This window comes from Mirounga angustirostris, unplaced genomic scaffold (assembly GCF_029215605.1).
Source record: "Mirounga angustirostris isolate CCGP_5_RB_7025 unplaced genomic scaffold, mMirAng1.0.hap1 SCAF_5, whole genome shotgun sequence".
In the NCBI taxonomy this organism is placed as follows: domain Eukaryota; kingdom Metazoa; phylum Chordata; class Mammalia; order Carnivora; family Phocidae; genus Mirounga; species Mirounga angustirostris.
The window spans coordinates 24,597,743-24,612,426 of record NW_026991713.1 but is presented as its reverse complement, the minus strand read 5'-3'; the positions used below and the strand labels follow the sequence as shown (position 1 = coordinate 24,612,426).

At 46.0% G+C, this 14,684-nt stretch overlaps 1 protein-coding gene across 3 annotated transcripts in view; it reads left to right on the top strand.

The window, feature by feature from the left end:
- The first annotated feature begins 270 nt into the window (after nt 1-270).
- ELK3 (ETS transcription factor ELK3) overlaps nt 271-14,684 on the top strand; it is a 68,153-nt gene continuing 53,739 nt past the window's right edge. Inside the window, exon 1 of one of the 3 annotated variants that reach the window (XM_045872811.3) lies at nt 271-650. The gene's annotated coding sequence lies outside the window, so the exon portion shown is untranslated. The remainder of the gene's footprint in view (nt 651-14,684) is intronic. The other 2 variants (XM_045872812.3, XM_045872808.3) reach the window with 2 other exon arrangements.

The following is a 14,684-nucleotide window of genomic DNA, read 5'->3' as shown; positions in this document are numbered from 1 at the left end:
GCAAGGCGCGACCCCACTGCAGTGCCCGGCGCAGGGACCCTGCGGGCAGAGGAGGGATCCCCGGGTCCGCCGCCGCCCGGGGTCGCCACGCGCGCCCCGGTTGGGGTGGGGGTGGGGGCTGCCGCTTCTCTGGGTTTCTGGCCGAGCAGTTCCCCCCCCCGCCTTGGGGAGGGGCTGCGGCCGCCCGGAGTCGCAGAGGGTCCGGAGGCTCCTCCCCTGGGGTGGCCGAGCAGGAAGCGGGGCGCGCGGCGGGCGGGGGCGCGGCGCGGTGCGGGGCGAGCGCGCGGGGCGCAGGCGGCGGAGTATGCGCGGGCCTCGGCGGCCAGCCCCGGCGCACAGCCGCGGCCGGGGAGCGCGGCGCGGGGCGGAAAAGCCTGTTTACACAGACTGCACACCGCCTGGGGAATAATGCAGTAAAGGAAGTGAGCCGGCTCGGCCTGACTGCTCCAACTTCCTGCTCTCACACACACACCAGAGGAAAAAAAAAGAGGAGCGAGAGAAAGAAAAAAAAGGGGGGAAAAATCAGGATCTCATTACAAGAGCAACAGACCGTCTGCAGACGCCTGTCAGCATGGAAAGTCGGGGGCTTTCGCCCGGTTCCTCCTAGAAATTCCCCCGAAGAAGGATCTTGAAAGCTCCCCCACATCTGGGTAGGTAGCAGGGTTTCTGCCTGTTGCTCGGACAGTTGCAAAGTTTCGTCGGGGTGCTTTTTCTTTCTTTTCTTTGGCTCGGTGGGGGTGGGGCTGGTGGGCGCCGCGGGGTGGGCTGCGGCCCTGGGGAGGGGGCGCCGCGGGGATGCTCCAACGCCCGCGCCGCCGGCCCCGCTGGAGCTCCGCGCCGCGTCCGACCCTGCGCCGGCGGCACCCTGCCCTGGGGCTGTGCTGCAGCTCGGAGGAGGGGGCGCGCGGGGGGGGGGGCGGGGAGGAGGGCACGGTGAGACTTAGGGTCCCTGGGAGGGACGGCGACGGGGCAGACTGCGTGCCTGGATGCTGGACCACCGCCGACCTTCCAGCTGGGGCCGGGACTCCCCTGGGGTGGCAGTGGGCACCGATGCTCCGATTCGGGGAGAGAACGAGGGTGGAGGGGGGAAGCCGAGGGCGTAGGGAGCGAAGACGCGGGGCTGGGGGCCGCGTCCCTTCTCGTTCGGCAGGTGACCCCCCACTCCCACCCCCGCCCGGGTCATCGCCCCCAGGCGCACGCCCAGGTGGACCTTTAAAAGCCAGCAGAGTCCTTACTGGACACGATTTTGGCGAAGGACCGGGCAGCAGACGGTCTGGGAGCCCCCAGCTCTTTAGGAAGGGGCTCTTCAGCTTGCAACTGAATGTTGGCCTGTAATGCTACTGTAACTTTTGGGCGGAGGAATTAAAATTTTGGAGAGTTAAAAAAGACAAGAGGTCTCGGTTTTGTTACAGTTTTCTGAACCGAATCATCCTGAGGACAGGCTGCATTTAGGTGGCGGGTGGGGGTGGGAGTAAGAAATGTTATTTCAGAAACTGCAAAAGGGGCTTTTTAGAAAAAAAAAAAAAAAACAACAACGAGTGTCGGGAGAGTTTCTGGCTTGTCTGGAAACGGCAAGACTAATTGCCATGCGCTTCCGCTTTGAAACTGGCAGCCGACAGCATCTTGAAAATGACTCACTAGAGGAGCTCACAAAGAAACTGGTTTGCTCCTTCTCAGGTTTATGTATTTGCGCCTTTTACAGTTTCCTTTGTAGTGTTCGAGGGGTCCCCCGCCCCTTCCCCGCCGGCCCCCTCCTACCCTCCCGCGTTTGGAAGCCCCTGGCCAGTCTTTAACTACCCCCAGCACCCCCGCCGGAGGGGGGCTGGGGGAGGCTGAGTTGTTGTTGGAGTTGGCTGGGGAGAGGGTTTACAGGGATTCTGCTGCTGCAGGGGGAAAAAGTGCCCTGAATTTTCCACTGGCTGCTGCAGGAAGAGAGAGCCCCTTTAGTCACTGCTAAGTAATGTCTGCACACACACCAACTAATCTCATTAGGAGTTTCCGCTGCTCGGCACAGGAGGGGTTTTGTGCAACCACTGTCAGCCCCGCGGGGGGGGGGGGGGGCGGGCGGGCCGTGCGCTGCAGAGGGACACAAGTCACCGCTTTATTTACTTAGAGGTGCAGCTGCCCGACAACCTTTTTCAGGGCAGTATCTTGAAAACTTTAAAGTCACTTGGGCCATTTTGGATTTCAGACTTAAAGGTTTTTCTTTCCTGGTTGTGCGTACGGTGTGTGTGTGCGTGTGAAGTTTCTATTGCCCAAGCAGCTCAGACACCCCCATCCTCTCTCATCTGTGCTTGTGTCTTTGTTGGAGGGGGCCCCGGGGGGGTGAGGGAGCCAGAGGAGGTGAGAAACTAAAGCGTGTTCCAGGCATCTATTAATGAGCTCAAATCGATTTCTGAGCCTTATTGCTTTATTGCCAAACAAAATGCCCTCTGATCTCTCTCCCTTTTTCTCTGTCTGTGGCACACATTTATTTGGGATAGGTCAGTTATGAGTTTCAATTTATGGGGATTATAAAATTACAAATTGTGTTAGGAGGGCATGTGGGTCAGACAGTGAAGAAGACTGTCCATAAGTGTTTTTAGAGTTTCCAGTAATGATCCTGCCTACAAAAACCCTGATGGTCTTTCTATGCCAAATATAGCAAAGGCCTTATGGCCTTACCCTCCCCCCCTTTTTTGAACCTTTAAATGTTGGAAATGTGTAGAGTTGCTTAAAAGGGTAAGGAATTTTAAGGAACCTGAATGGAACTGTGGGGTTCCTGTATTGACAAGGACATGCTGCTTGAGGACATACTCTTTTTTTTTTTTTTTAAGATTTTATTGATTTGAGAGAGAGAGAGAATGAGCGAGCATGAGCAGGGGGAAGGGCAGAGGGAGAAGCAGACTCCTCGCTGAGCAGGGAGCCTGATGCCGGGCTCGATCCCAGGACCATGAGATCATGACCTGAGTTGAATGCAGACACTTAACCGACTGAGCTACCTAGGCTCCCCAAGGACATACTCCTGAGGGGTTTTGAGGTGTTGGTATTTCTCTTCTGGTGGCAAAGCATGTGCAAAAAACAGCCCACCCAGGGTGTGAGTCAGTGGACATGAGTACAGGATGTCCCTAACACAGCTTGGCACAGAGTAGATGCTCAGTAAATTGTTGCATTGAAAGCTATGGGTAGGATCACAGCACTTATGACAAATAGATAAGAAAAAAAACTTTCCAGATTGCAGGAGAGGCCCCTTTGAGTGAACTACAGACCAGTTTGGATAAACAGACTTTGGGGAGTAATTTTGTCCCCCAGGTCACATTTGGCAATATCTGGAGACATTTGGTTGTCATAACCAGAGGGGGTGCTCTTGGCATCTAGTCCGTAGAGAGTTAGGCATGCAGCTACACATCCAACAAGGTACAGAACAGCCCCGCCCCAATAGTTTTCCAGCCCCAAATGTCAGTAGTGCCCACAGTGAGAAACTCTTACTCACATTAACGATGATGATACTCTTTTACCTGTATCCATTCAATGAATAGGACATTTACAAATTGTCAGTTGCACTTTTCTGCCACATATGTAACACTGTGCATGAATTTTCTCTCCCTCGCTCTCTCTTCTTGGTCAGTAATATGCCATAGAATGACATTTAAATGATTAATTGTGATGGTTTACCTTTTTGAGCTAAATTAGACTATCTCTGAACCTCACTTACTTGGTACTAATGCTTTTCAGACTAGAATATCAATCGTCCAGATACAGGAGAACAGTGATTTTTTTTTTTCAACCTCATTTGAATTTTGAAGTTTCTTAAAACATTTATTAAAGATCTCCTCTTCTTATTTAAAAAAATTAATAATTTAAAACTGCTAATATACAGTAAATGTAACTCTGAGATCATATTTTGAAATTTATATTTGTAGTAACTTTTTGGAACTTGAATCTTTTCCTGAAATTGGTTTTAAAGTCCTTCCAGTCAGTGCATATAAATCAAAATAGTCCTTTCTTAGTTGTCAGATACTGGGTTTTGTGTGCTTTGTGCTACCCAGTTGTGTTTATACATCTATCTGATTCAAAACCCCAATGTTGCAAAACATTACCTATTGACAAACCCACAACTAAAAAAAAAAATTATCCAAGGATGTGACTTCCTGGAGTAGAGTCCTTTTCTTTGGGGGGGATGGGGGGGCTGATGGTGAATTACTGCTTCTGAATTAATGGCTTTGCTCCTTTCCAGTCCTAGAGAATGATTCAGCCATCTCCCTGTTCCCCAGAACTGGGGTTCCTCATTAAACTTTAAAAGCAGTGGGTTCTCTGTCTGTTTGGCTGCACTCTGGGTGCAGGCAGCTGGCTTCTGCGCCTTCCTAAGGGCCTGCTCCCACCTACCCACCTACCTACACACACACACACACACACACACACACACCACACACACACGAGCACATGGGTCATTTGAATGAAAGCTGCCACTGCTGTCAGATTTTTCTGTATGTTTCAGGCAAGAGCTTTTTATATCCTGGTTATCCATAGCTCCCCTTTATCTTTGTAGGTTGATTTATAACCTCTTTGAGATTGCACTAGCCTGATCATATTTTCTAAAGGTTAGGTAGGTTTTTTTCTGTTTTGAAAAAATATTAATGTGAATCATGTTAGGAAGATTCAGAAAACCACGAAGAAAAATATAAACCTCTCCCGTAATCCCACTGTCAACATTTTGGTGTGTATTTTTTCAGTCTTCTAGAATGTGTGTGCGTGCACACACACACACACGCACACACATAAAACTTTTCATTGGAGTCACACTATACTTCGTTTTGTAACTTATTTTTACTTAACATACCATGTAACACATTTTCAAAACTAGTACCAAGACTAAAGTTACTGCACATAGAGCAGGCATTTATTGATCTAATAAATGTGTTGACTCAACAGTAGATTGACATAATTTTTTACATGGACTTGTTCAGTGTTTGTGTCTCTGTGGCCCCAAGTAATGTTCTAAGAATGCTGACCTCGTAGAAGACTGAATTCATATGTGCTGTGAAATTTGGGATTTTGATGAGTTTCTCTATGATTTAAGAATGAGTCATGATTTGCAGTAGAATATCAAGATGTAGTAACAGGAAGTCCAGGGCACTACACATCAAAGTAGAATGTTAGATGATGAAAAAGAGAAGCTAGGTTAAACCGAAAATGTATCTTGAACTTTATAAGGTGGGAGGAAGTCGCCTCTTGTACATTGTGACAATTCTTAGTTGTTGCTGTTTCATTTTATATCCGGAGAGTTTCCAAACTTTGAAACTGATGTTTTCAATGCCTTTTCAGCTCAAGATGACTATTGCCCATGTCCAGTTTGAATTAAGATCATCCAACTTTTTGGTTGAAATCGTGGCAGAGAGACTATGGTTTTGTGGCACAAAACTCTGGTTTTGCCACTTAAAGTGCTGCCCCAGTAAATGGAATTATTAGTGTGTGTGTGTGTGTGTGTGTGTAACCTTTTGTTAATGAATCCTAAAGGCCTTCAAAAATGGTAGGTCAGTCTTTTAAGTAATTGCAGAAATTTGACTCCTACCTATAACCAAAATAAAAATGGCCTTCATCCGTTACTGGAAACTTAATGTATGTGTCAGCAGTTTATTTTTTTATTTTTATTATTTTTTTAAAAGATTTTATTTTATTTATTTGACAGAGAGAGAGAGAGAGACAGCTAGAGAGGGAACACAAGCAGGGGGAGTGGGAGAGGGAGAAGCAGGCTCCTGGCCGAGCAGGGAGCCCGATGCGGGGCTTGATCCCAGGACCCTGGGATCATGACCTGAGCCGAAGGCAGACGCTTAACAACTGAGCCACCCAGGCGCCCCAGTGTCAGCAGTTTAAAAATAAACCTTGACTTGGTCATTTCAATAAATTGTAATTTGGCTTGGATTGCCACCAGGAATTATTAACTCATCGATTATGTGTTTTAATTTGTATTTCCTGGAAAGTAATTATTATGAGTTAATATGGGATTATTTTATAATTTGTCTTCGAGACTTATTTGTATATTTTTAAAGAAATTAAGATGATGGTTTTACTAATATATTCTAATTTGAGTTGGACTAAAATTAACTTACCTGCTCTAAAAAGAGCCTCTAAAGCACATGGTATCATAGTATTTTTAAAACTACCATATCTAAGAATAATTCCTAATTTTCCATGTATAAATGTGGAAATGATGGGGTAGGTATAAAACACACTTATCTAAAACATGACTTCTCTTAGACTGAGGTCAGGAATCCTTTAAGCAGTAGAACAAGGAATCTGAGACCCTTGATGTCTTTTTTTTTTTTTTTGTAATTGAAGTATAATTTCATACGTGGAAATGGACAGATACTCAATATTTTTGTGTACACCCATGGAATCCCCACCCCTTACCTCCAAATAGAGATTATTTTCATCACCTGAAACATTCCCTAGCTATTTCTTTTTATTATGGCAATTTCATGATTCTACCATGTAGGTTATTAAACCCCAGAACACCTTGATAAAATACTGCAGTATTTTTATTTAATCTGCTTGATTAAAAACAAATCATCAGAATGTGGGGATTTCCTCAGCAATACCATAGGAGGAAAAAATCCCTTCTACATTATTTAATACTGCATAAGCTAACCCAAAGTAATATGTATGCTGCAGAAAAGAGCAGTTGTGTTGAGGGGCTATCTCTTAACCTTCCTGAACCTCAGTTTCTCTGGCTGGATGGTGAAGTGATTGAAGTGTAGAGGCTGGGATAATCCCTTTCAAGTCAAAAGTTCTATTGTACTACTATTTTGGAGTGAGGAACTTGAATTCTTCTAAGAGTTGTGAAAACGTGATGTGAATTTTTGCTGTCCTCCCCAGACAGCCAGCTTTCAGGCATATACAACAATTTAAGCGACGTATTTTGTGGTGGGAAAAGGGGTTCCCCATAAATTTCCCCTTCAATCCCATTCTGGCCCCTTGTCGAATAAGGAACACTCGAGGGAATGTTGCTATTCGCTGCCGTGCTTCATTTCCTCCTTTTTGTAAGGTTTGTGACAAGCATCACTCATTTCTAATGGCCCACAATTGCCTCATTCTTGGGGACACCAGTGACTGTCTCTGGATTGGATGCTGAGTAGGCCAAGAAAAGATTTTGATCACCAGGTTCAGTCCCTGTTCCTTCCTTTCTATAGTCTTTGAAAAGGCTCTCCATCCTCCACTGCTGTGTCTGTGCTTGGTCCCTCATTCCCTCTGGCCTTCTTCAGTCCCTTGTCTGCCCACAAGCTAGATTGGTCCTTTAAACACAGGTCTGACAGTGTCACACCTCAGCTTAAAATCTCCCAGCGGCTTTGGCCAGGGTAAAGACCAAAACCCTCTGTGTAGGCTGCATGCTGTGATTTGGGCTGGCCACCCTGGCTTTTCTTCCATTCCTCACAGGTGTCCTGTGCCCTTTGGCTTTTCCAAATGCTCTTTTCTCCTGAGAATTCCCTTTCCTGCCCCCACTCCCATCGATTGTGCTCACTCTCCTTGGCTAGTTTGTGGCCATCCTCCAAGGCTCAGCCTTTGCTGGGCCCCCAGGCTGGTACTCTGACCGTCCTCCAGTCATCCGTCCCAGCCTTCAGAGCCCCTGCCATATTTATTAACAGGTTTCCTCTGTACCCTCTCCAAATTCTCCCTCTCCAGATTCTCACTATCCAAACACAGGTACTAAACAGTTTGAGATCTCTATTTCCAGAGATAGGGCTGGTGTCCCTCATTATTCCTTAATATTCATTATCCCAAACTCAGGAACCAAGTAGAGTTGATAGCCCAGCCTCCCTTGTTATCCAAAGCCTCTGCCAAACCCTTGAATCCATTAGACTCGGAGTGTGAGAGGTACCTGCCCACGGATGCGTCATGATGTGTTTCACGTCTGTCTCGGCCCTCAGTCTGGAAGCTCCCTCTGGGCCTGCTCTGTTTTTCTCATCCCCATATTTATCCCAGCACGTTGTCCAGTACCTGGCATTTATTGAATTATAAACAATCTGAAGGGGGAAAGCTTGCCGTTGGACATGATAAAGCACCTCATTGCCATGCATAAATCCAACCCTTTGCTAGATGGTGAATTACTTGGATTAATAAGAGGCCTATCTCTTGGTTAAATCATAAAGACAGCCAGGAAGAGCCTCTATAAGAGATGTAATTTTCCAGAATTTTTGTCCAGACTTGCAAGAACAGTAGATGTACAGAAACAAGTTTGTTAATATCTGAGAGGACAAACATCAGCCTTGTTGCTACCAGTGTTATACTGGGAATGGTTGGTTAACAGTTAAGTAATTCATAGGTCAGTGCAGCTTGAAAGGATCTTGATGTGAAATTCTTTCCATGTTAAAACTGATCATTCTAGAGCAACTAGCATTGGTCTTTCATCAAGACTTCAATTGACCAAGTTTTCGTAGTTCCTTTGGGCTGCATTCCATAGTATTTGCTGTTAAAAGTCCTTCACTTATACTAAAACCTGTGTGTAGCTTTTGTCTGTAACTTCTTGTAATTAATGAATGATGTTTCTGATTGATTTCTGATTGATTTTGAGAATAACGAAAGACTCTGTGTATTTGAAAGGATGACTGACTAATATCTACATTGTTTTTGGTGAAGGAGGGCTGGGTCCCCTGTGATTTTCAGCTGGGTTTTGCCAAAGAGTAGTTTGTTGATAGTCAAACCTTGATTTACCAGAATGTATGATTAAGCGGATTTCTCTCCCTGCATTTCACTGTCAGAAGAGAGAGCGTAAAACAACAACAAAACAAGCCCAGAATTTATTCCAGGATGTGCTCAGGAATTCTCTGTAAGAATTAAACAGCAAGGATTCTCTTACACTGTCTGCATCTGTAAGTTCTCATCATCCTCAGAATGATGATCCTAAGGCCCAGGAAGATCAGAATGCTCGATTAAGCGAGAAAAGGGGTATATAGTCAAACAGTTTTCTAACACAGTTAAGAAGAGCACTTCTCTGGTTCATACTCAGTGAACTGGAAATGTAATCTCCCCACTTTCTCCTTGTTGGAGTTTGGAAGGTTTTCCTTTCAAGGCTAAAATATAAGCCCTGGTTGTTGGAGTTCATTTGAAAGTGAAGAAGATAAGCATTGACAGGTGTGTGTGTGTGTGTGTGTGTGTGTGTCTGCATACGTAGGCGACAAGAGGAATGCGTGAGTCGAAGAGAGTGGGACAATGTGATCTCACCGTTTGCTCCTCCTACATCCAGAGGGGCTGTTCTCATGGAGGAATTGAGCCCTAAGAGAGAGGATGGGAGCATAAGGGAACATTTGCTAAACTTCTCACCCAAAAGAACCATTATTTCACTGTGAGAACTCAGAGAAAACTTGAATATTAAAAAAAAAACAATTTATAGGAGAGGAGAAAGTGGAGATTGCTAATTTCAGCAAGTCCCATTAAGAACACACAAGAAGGGAGCAAACCTTTTGGTAGTACTTGGAAGAGCATATCTGGGTGCAGTACTTCCTTGTGCTCGTACGGTTTTGTGTTTTGAAATCTTCTGGAATCTGGAATCCATGTGCGTTGGTAGGGAAGTTATTTCTGCTAATGTCTCTGCCTGTTTTCCAAGACCTAGAAACTGATCACTTAGACCAGAAGGTGTTGGGTGGTAGAACATTGCTTTTTATTTTTATTTCATTTTTTTCTTTTTATTTCATATTTTCATTTTAAACGAACATCTCCAAATTCTCCAGGTGACATTCTGAGTTCAGGATTGGAACGGATTAAACCCCAGGCAGAGACATGTCGTCACATCTTGTGCTGAGCCCCTAGTGGAGGGCAGGAATGCCTGTCGATGGGCCAAGCCCATCTTTGATAATCGAGGCAAAAACATCACTCAGTCAGCCCCTCAATATTCCCTGACCTTTGCTTAATTCACTTCTTTGGATGCTTTAGTGCATTTATGATACTTGGATAAATTGAGCAACTTTGAAGAGTGCTAACATTTTCTTAAAGTGAATTATTTTTATTATAAATGCATATGCTGTTAGAAGATGCCTTGAATCAAACAAATGTCCCGAGTACACTGGGGTTCTCCAAAGCTCAGAGTCACTGCTCTTAAATAAGAGCATTTCCCTGCTTTGATTTAAATCAGAGCTGAACCACAAGAACAGCATCCTCTGCCAGCCTTAGCCACATCCTTTGCCTTTTTTTTTCTCTTAACCTAAATATTAAGACCTAATTTGTCTTCAGGAAAAGTAGAAACTTTAAGACCTTGACATAGGGCGCCTGGGTGGCTCAGTTGGTTAAGCGACTGCCTTCGGCTCAGGTCATGATCCTGGAGTCCTGGGATCGAGTCCCGCATCGGGCTTCCTGCTCGGCAGGGAGTCTGCTTCGTCCTCAGACCCTATCCCCTCTCAGGTGTTCTCTCTCTCTCATTTTTTCTCTCTCAAATAAATAAATAAAATCTTAAAAAAAAAGACCTTGACATAGAAGACCAGACATGCTCCAGAGGATGAAAATGTAAAAAGGGTGACTTTCTTTAGCAAGGGGGAAAAGATCCTCTAAAGCAGGATCCAGCTGTTGTTTCTTTAGTTATTTTTTTTTTTTTTTACAGTTAGTATAGTCTTGTGGAACAATTATTGGAAAAGTGGAGTATCACGTTGTAGGAGACATTTCAGGAAATGGTCAAGCCACGTTAGTGGACAGCAGATTCCCGGATGGGAAGTAAGGGCCATGAAGACACTTTGGGGTGTGTATCAGCCATTTGATGCTGATGCACCAACAGCCAGTCTTTTCCCTCAGATGCTGTTGCAGGCTTCTCGAGGGACATAGGCGTGCACATTAGCCAGACACCAATGAGGAAGCCATCGGTCTTCCACTTGGCGACTGTGTTCATGTTCTTTTGTTCACTTATTCAGTGCATTGTGGGGGGTTAGTAAATAGGTTTGAAATACAAGGCATTGGGAGAGTTTTGAAATCACTCTCTATTTTTGCACCGGTTGTCTTAGAAATAACTGTCCTCACCATGAACACCAAGGTATTTTAAATGTGCTCCCCTTACTGTAGTTGGTCGACGAGTCAGGCTCGATTTTTTTTTTTTTTTAAAGATTTTATTTATTTTTTAGAGAGCGAGAGAGAAACAGCATGAGAGGGGCAAGGGTCAGAGGGAGAAGCAGGCTCCCCGCTGAGCCGGGAGCCCGATGTGGGACTCGATCCCAGGACCCTGGGATCATGACCTGAGCCGAAGGCAGACGCTCAACCATCTGAGCCACCCAGGCACCCCCGGGCTCGATTTTTAAATAGACATTTGGTGGAAAATGAGATGCCTTTTGTGCGCCACTTTACCCTTCCGCCATTATATTTTTGCCTCGTGTGAAAAAGAACTCTGTGAGAAGTTATTGAAGTTTAGAAGAACCCCTGCATTTGGTACCGTAATCACCACATGCAGCAAAAGGCACAAAAATGTGAGAGAAACATATGCATGTGGAGACAGTAAAACCATAAAAGGGCTGGCCTACCTTCACTACTTGAGATGCAGCTAAAATCCCCCACAGGTGTCCACCACATGAGCAGGTGATGACATCTGGAAGACTGCAGCGTCACTGTTTTTTATAGATCCCTTGCAAAGTGAGTATATTATCATACCAGATTATGTAAAAATGTTGATGCCTCGCATTTGCATTTCCTAAACCGTGAAAGAGTTCTGCTGAGAAGAGCACGGAAGGAAGGAAGGCGCAGCTGAAGTGCCCACAGAATGTAGAAGCCCAGAGGAGTCCATTTCCTTGCTTAGCTAGCCGTCCGTGGGAGGCGGCACTTTGTACTTCTCAACAACCTCTACAGAAGATGTCCCAGGTACCAGCAGCTCCTAACCATGTTTGCAGCAGTACCGTGTAGAGCAGGACCCAAACACGAGCTCGTGTCCATATAAGCCCGCTGAATCTGGACCTTTCCAGGAGCCATCACATTTTGACATATGTTAAATTTCAGAAAAAGGAAAAGGTTTATCTTATTATGAGCCATTCATAAATCAGCAGCTCAAAAATGCGTTTTTTTGTTTTTGTTTTTTTTAAGATTTTATTTATTTATTTGAGACAGAGAGAATGAGAGACCGAGAGCATGAGAGGGAGAAGGGTCAGAGGGAGAAGCAGACTCCCTGCCGAGCAGGAAGCCCGATGCGGGACTCGATCCCGGGACTCCAGGATCATGACCTGAGCCGAAGGCAGTCGCTTAACCAACTGAGCCACCCAGGCGCCCCAAAAATGCGTTTTTTAATAAAGTTTTAACACTGATCATATGCTCCTAAAGAACATCATGAGATCAGCTAACGAGTATCCTTTTTCTCTTAAGGTGGTTTCAGTAGATTTACCCCAGGAGGGAAAACTAACTAAAAACTAACTTTGCCGGGAGTGCTGCGTGGGGGCAGTTTTCTTCGGGGACTTAACCATCTAGAAGTGATGGAAGAGATGATACTTTATCGTTTTAAGTTCTACAGAAGAGTCGAGAGAAGTTTCTCTGGGAAGACAAGGACTTCCCTCCCTCTCTGGGCCACTACTATGGCCATGAAGGAAAGCTGGAGGGAGAAGGTCAAGGGTTCCTAAGATTAGTAGCCTGATGTGTCATGCACGCATGAGAAGCAGCCCCTGGGGAAGAGAGACGTGTTCTAATGCTCGTAAATGAGGTAGAGGGACTGCATCGAGCATGGGCAGCCCGGGGGACCCGCGGTGGCCTTGGTAGGACAGGGGAGCAGAACGGTCACACAGGAGAGCGATTTGGAGGGACAGGAGATGTGGGCCACGAGGAAAGGCTCTGTACCTTTCCCGGGGGGTGGGACTAGGGGGGTAGGGTTGCAGGGCAGATGCTGGAGGTGGCCCAGCCCGGGAAGGGGAAGGTGCACAGATGGTTACCTTTCTGGCCGGAAGTGCCCAAAGCTGTGGCAGGACTGGGATGCTGAGCACAGCTGTGCAGATTTCCCGGTCCCCGGGGTCCCTTGGGAATCCTTCTGAGAGGAAGAGATGGTGTCGCTGCCCACACCTGACCCCCCCCCCGGGCCTCCTTCCTCCCCCACCCCGGCGTCCGCTCCGTGTGTGTGCACAGGTGTGAGAGACACAGGGAGGACGATGTCGGTGATGCTGTGGGCGGGCGGCATTTGAGGAACGGCCCCGGGAGGAAGGGCCCTCGGGTTGAGCAGAATGTATTGCTGGTTGCCACCGATGGAGGAGAGCGGTGTCCGGATTTTTAACTGGAAGAGCGAAGATGTGAATTTTCTTTGACGAAACGTGTTTTATCTTGCATTTTTTTTTTTCTAATGTTTCCACTGGGTGGTGCTGCGGGAATTCCTACCTTTTGCCTTGGATCTACCCTTCCCAGAAAGACGCCTCTAGAGCATAATAGGAGGAAGTCCTGATTTAGAAAGATTTTACAGTTTCAACACAATAGAAGGGTTTGGAGGATGCTCTGGCAGGAAATGTTTTAGTTTCTGGATGTGGAAAATCCACCATCATTTTGTATCATGCAGAAGTTTTCTTACTGTGCCGGGTATAGACTTTTTGGCCTTCACCGACTTCTTATTCTTTCAAGTGCATCTGAGAGATTATGGTTTCATTCTAGTGGAGGCAGTATGTGAGAGTTCCTTCATTTTTGATTTTTGTAAAACTATCGTAGCAAAGTGAGCAAACATTTCCTGATGTTAAGGCAACCATCGGTTTAAAAAATACCTCTGCGAAGGTTTGATTTGAAGCTGAAGGCATTGTTCCATTCCCGTTTTAAAGAGCATTTGTGCAGGGCTTTGACCAAAAGGATAACTTGGATTTTTATTTTCAAAATCCTCGTACAGTTTTTCAGTCTGATAGCACTCCTGTACGGAGGAGGAGAGGGTTGGCCTTATCCCTGTTTTACTGATAAAGAAATTGAAACAGAGAGAAGTTGACCTCCCAGCCTGAGCTCATGCAACTCTTGAAGTTGCGTGCGGCTGCGATGGGATTTATGTTCCGATTTCCAGCTTTCCCCCTTGTGCACAGGATCAGGTTTTTAAAATATGAATAGTACAGAAGTTTAGGTAAAAGATTTTTCATTCAAAGGCCTACGAAATAGAAGAATCACGGGGAGTATGGGAGGGGAAAAAAAATACCCACTGGGACTGAGGGAGCTCATCAAATGGAAGCTCACATGTCGGGACCATTAGCAAGATTTTTCAGTAAGTTGTGCTGAATGCAAGACAGCATTTTGTTTTCGTGTGCTTGTCACGGTCCTCCACAGAATCCCAGACATTGTTCCCTTAGAACCCGAAACAACAGGGCCTCCCCGGAGGTGTTTGTTCTTAAAGGGACAATTCTGAGCTCCTGCCCGGGGGCACGTGCTGTGCTGGGTATTGTCATGTGGTTTTCGGGGGGGTTCCCAGTCTGTCCCTATTCGCAGGTGAAGTGTCGCCCATGATTCCTTCTGCTGTTAGAAAAGCATGCAGGCTTTGGACCGTGTCTCCGGAGCAGGCTAGGTCTTTCGCGTTTCTTTTCTTGACTTTCATCCTCTTGTTCTGCTGCTCTGTGTGCCCACACCGAGCAGCAGGATGGTCTCTCTCGCTGAAGGGGAGCTAAGGGACAGAAGGGACTGCTTCTCATGCCTTGTCTTCACAATCAAGAGTCAACCTTGATTTATTTAGCGTGGATTGAACCTGGAGCATGTCTAAGCCAACATACAGATCTTTTTAAAGATTTTTTTTTTTTTTAATTTGAGAC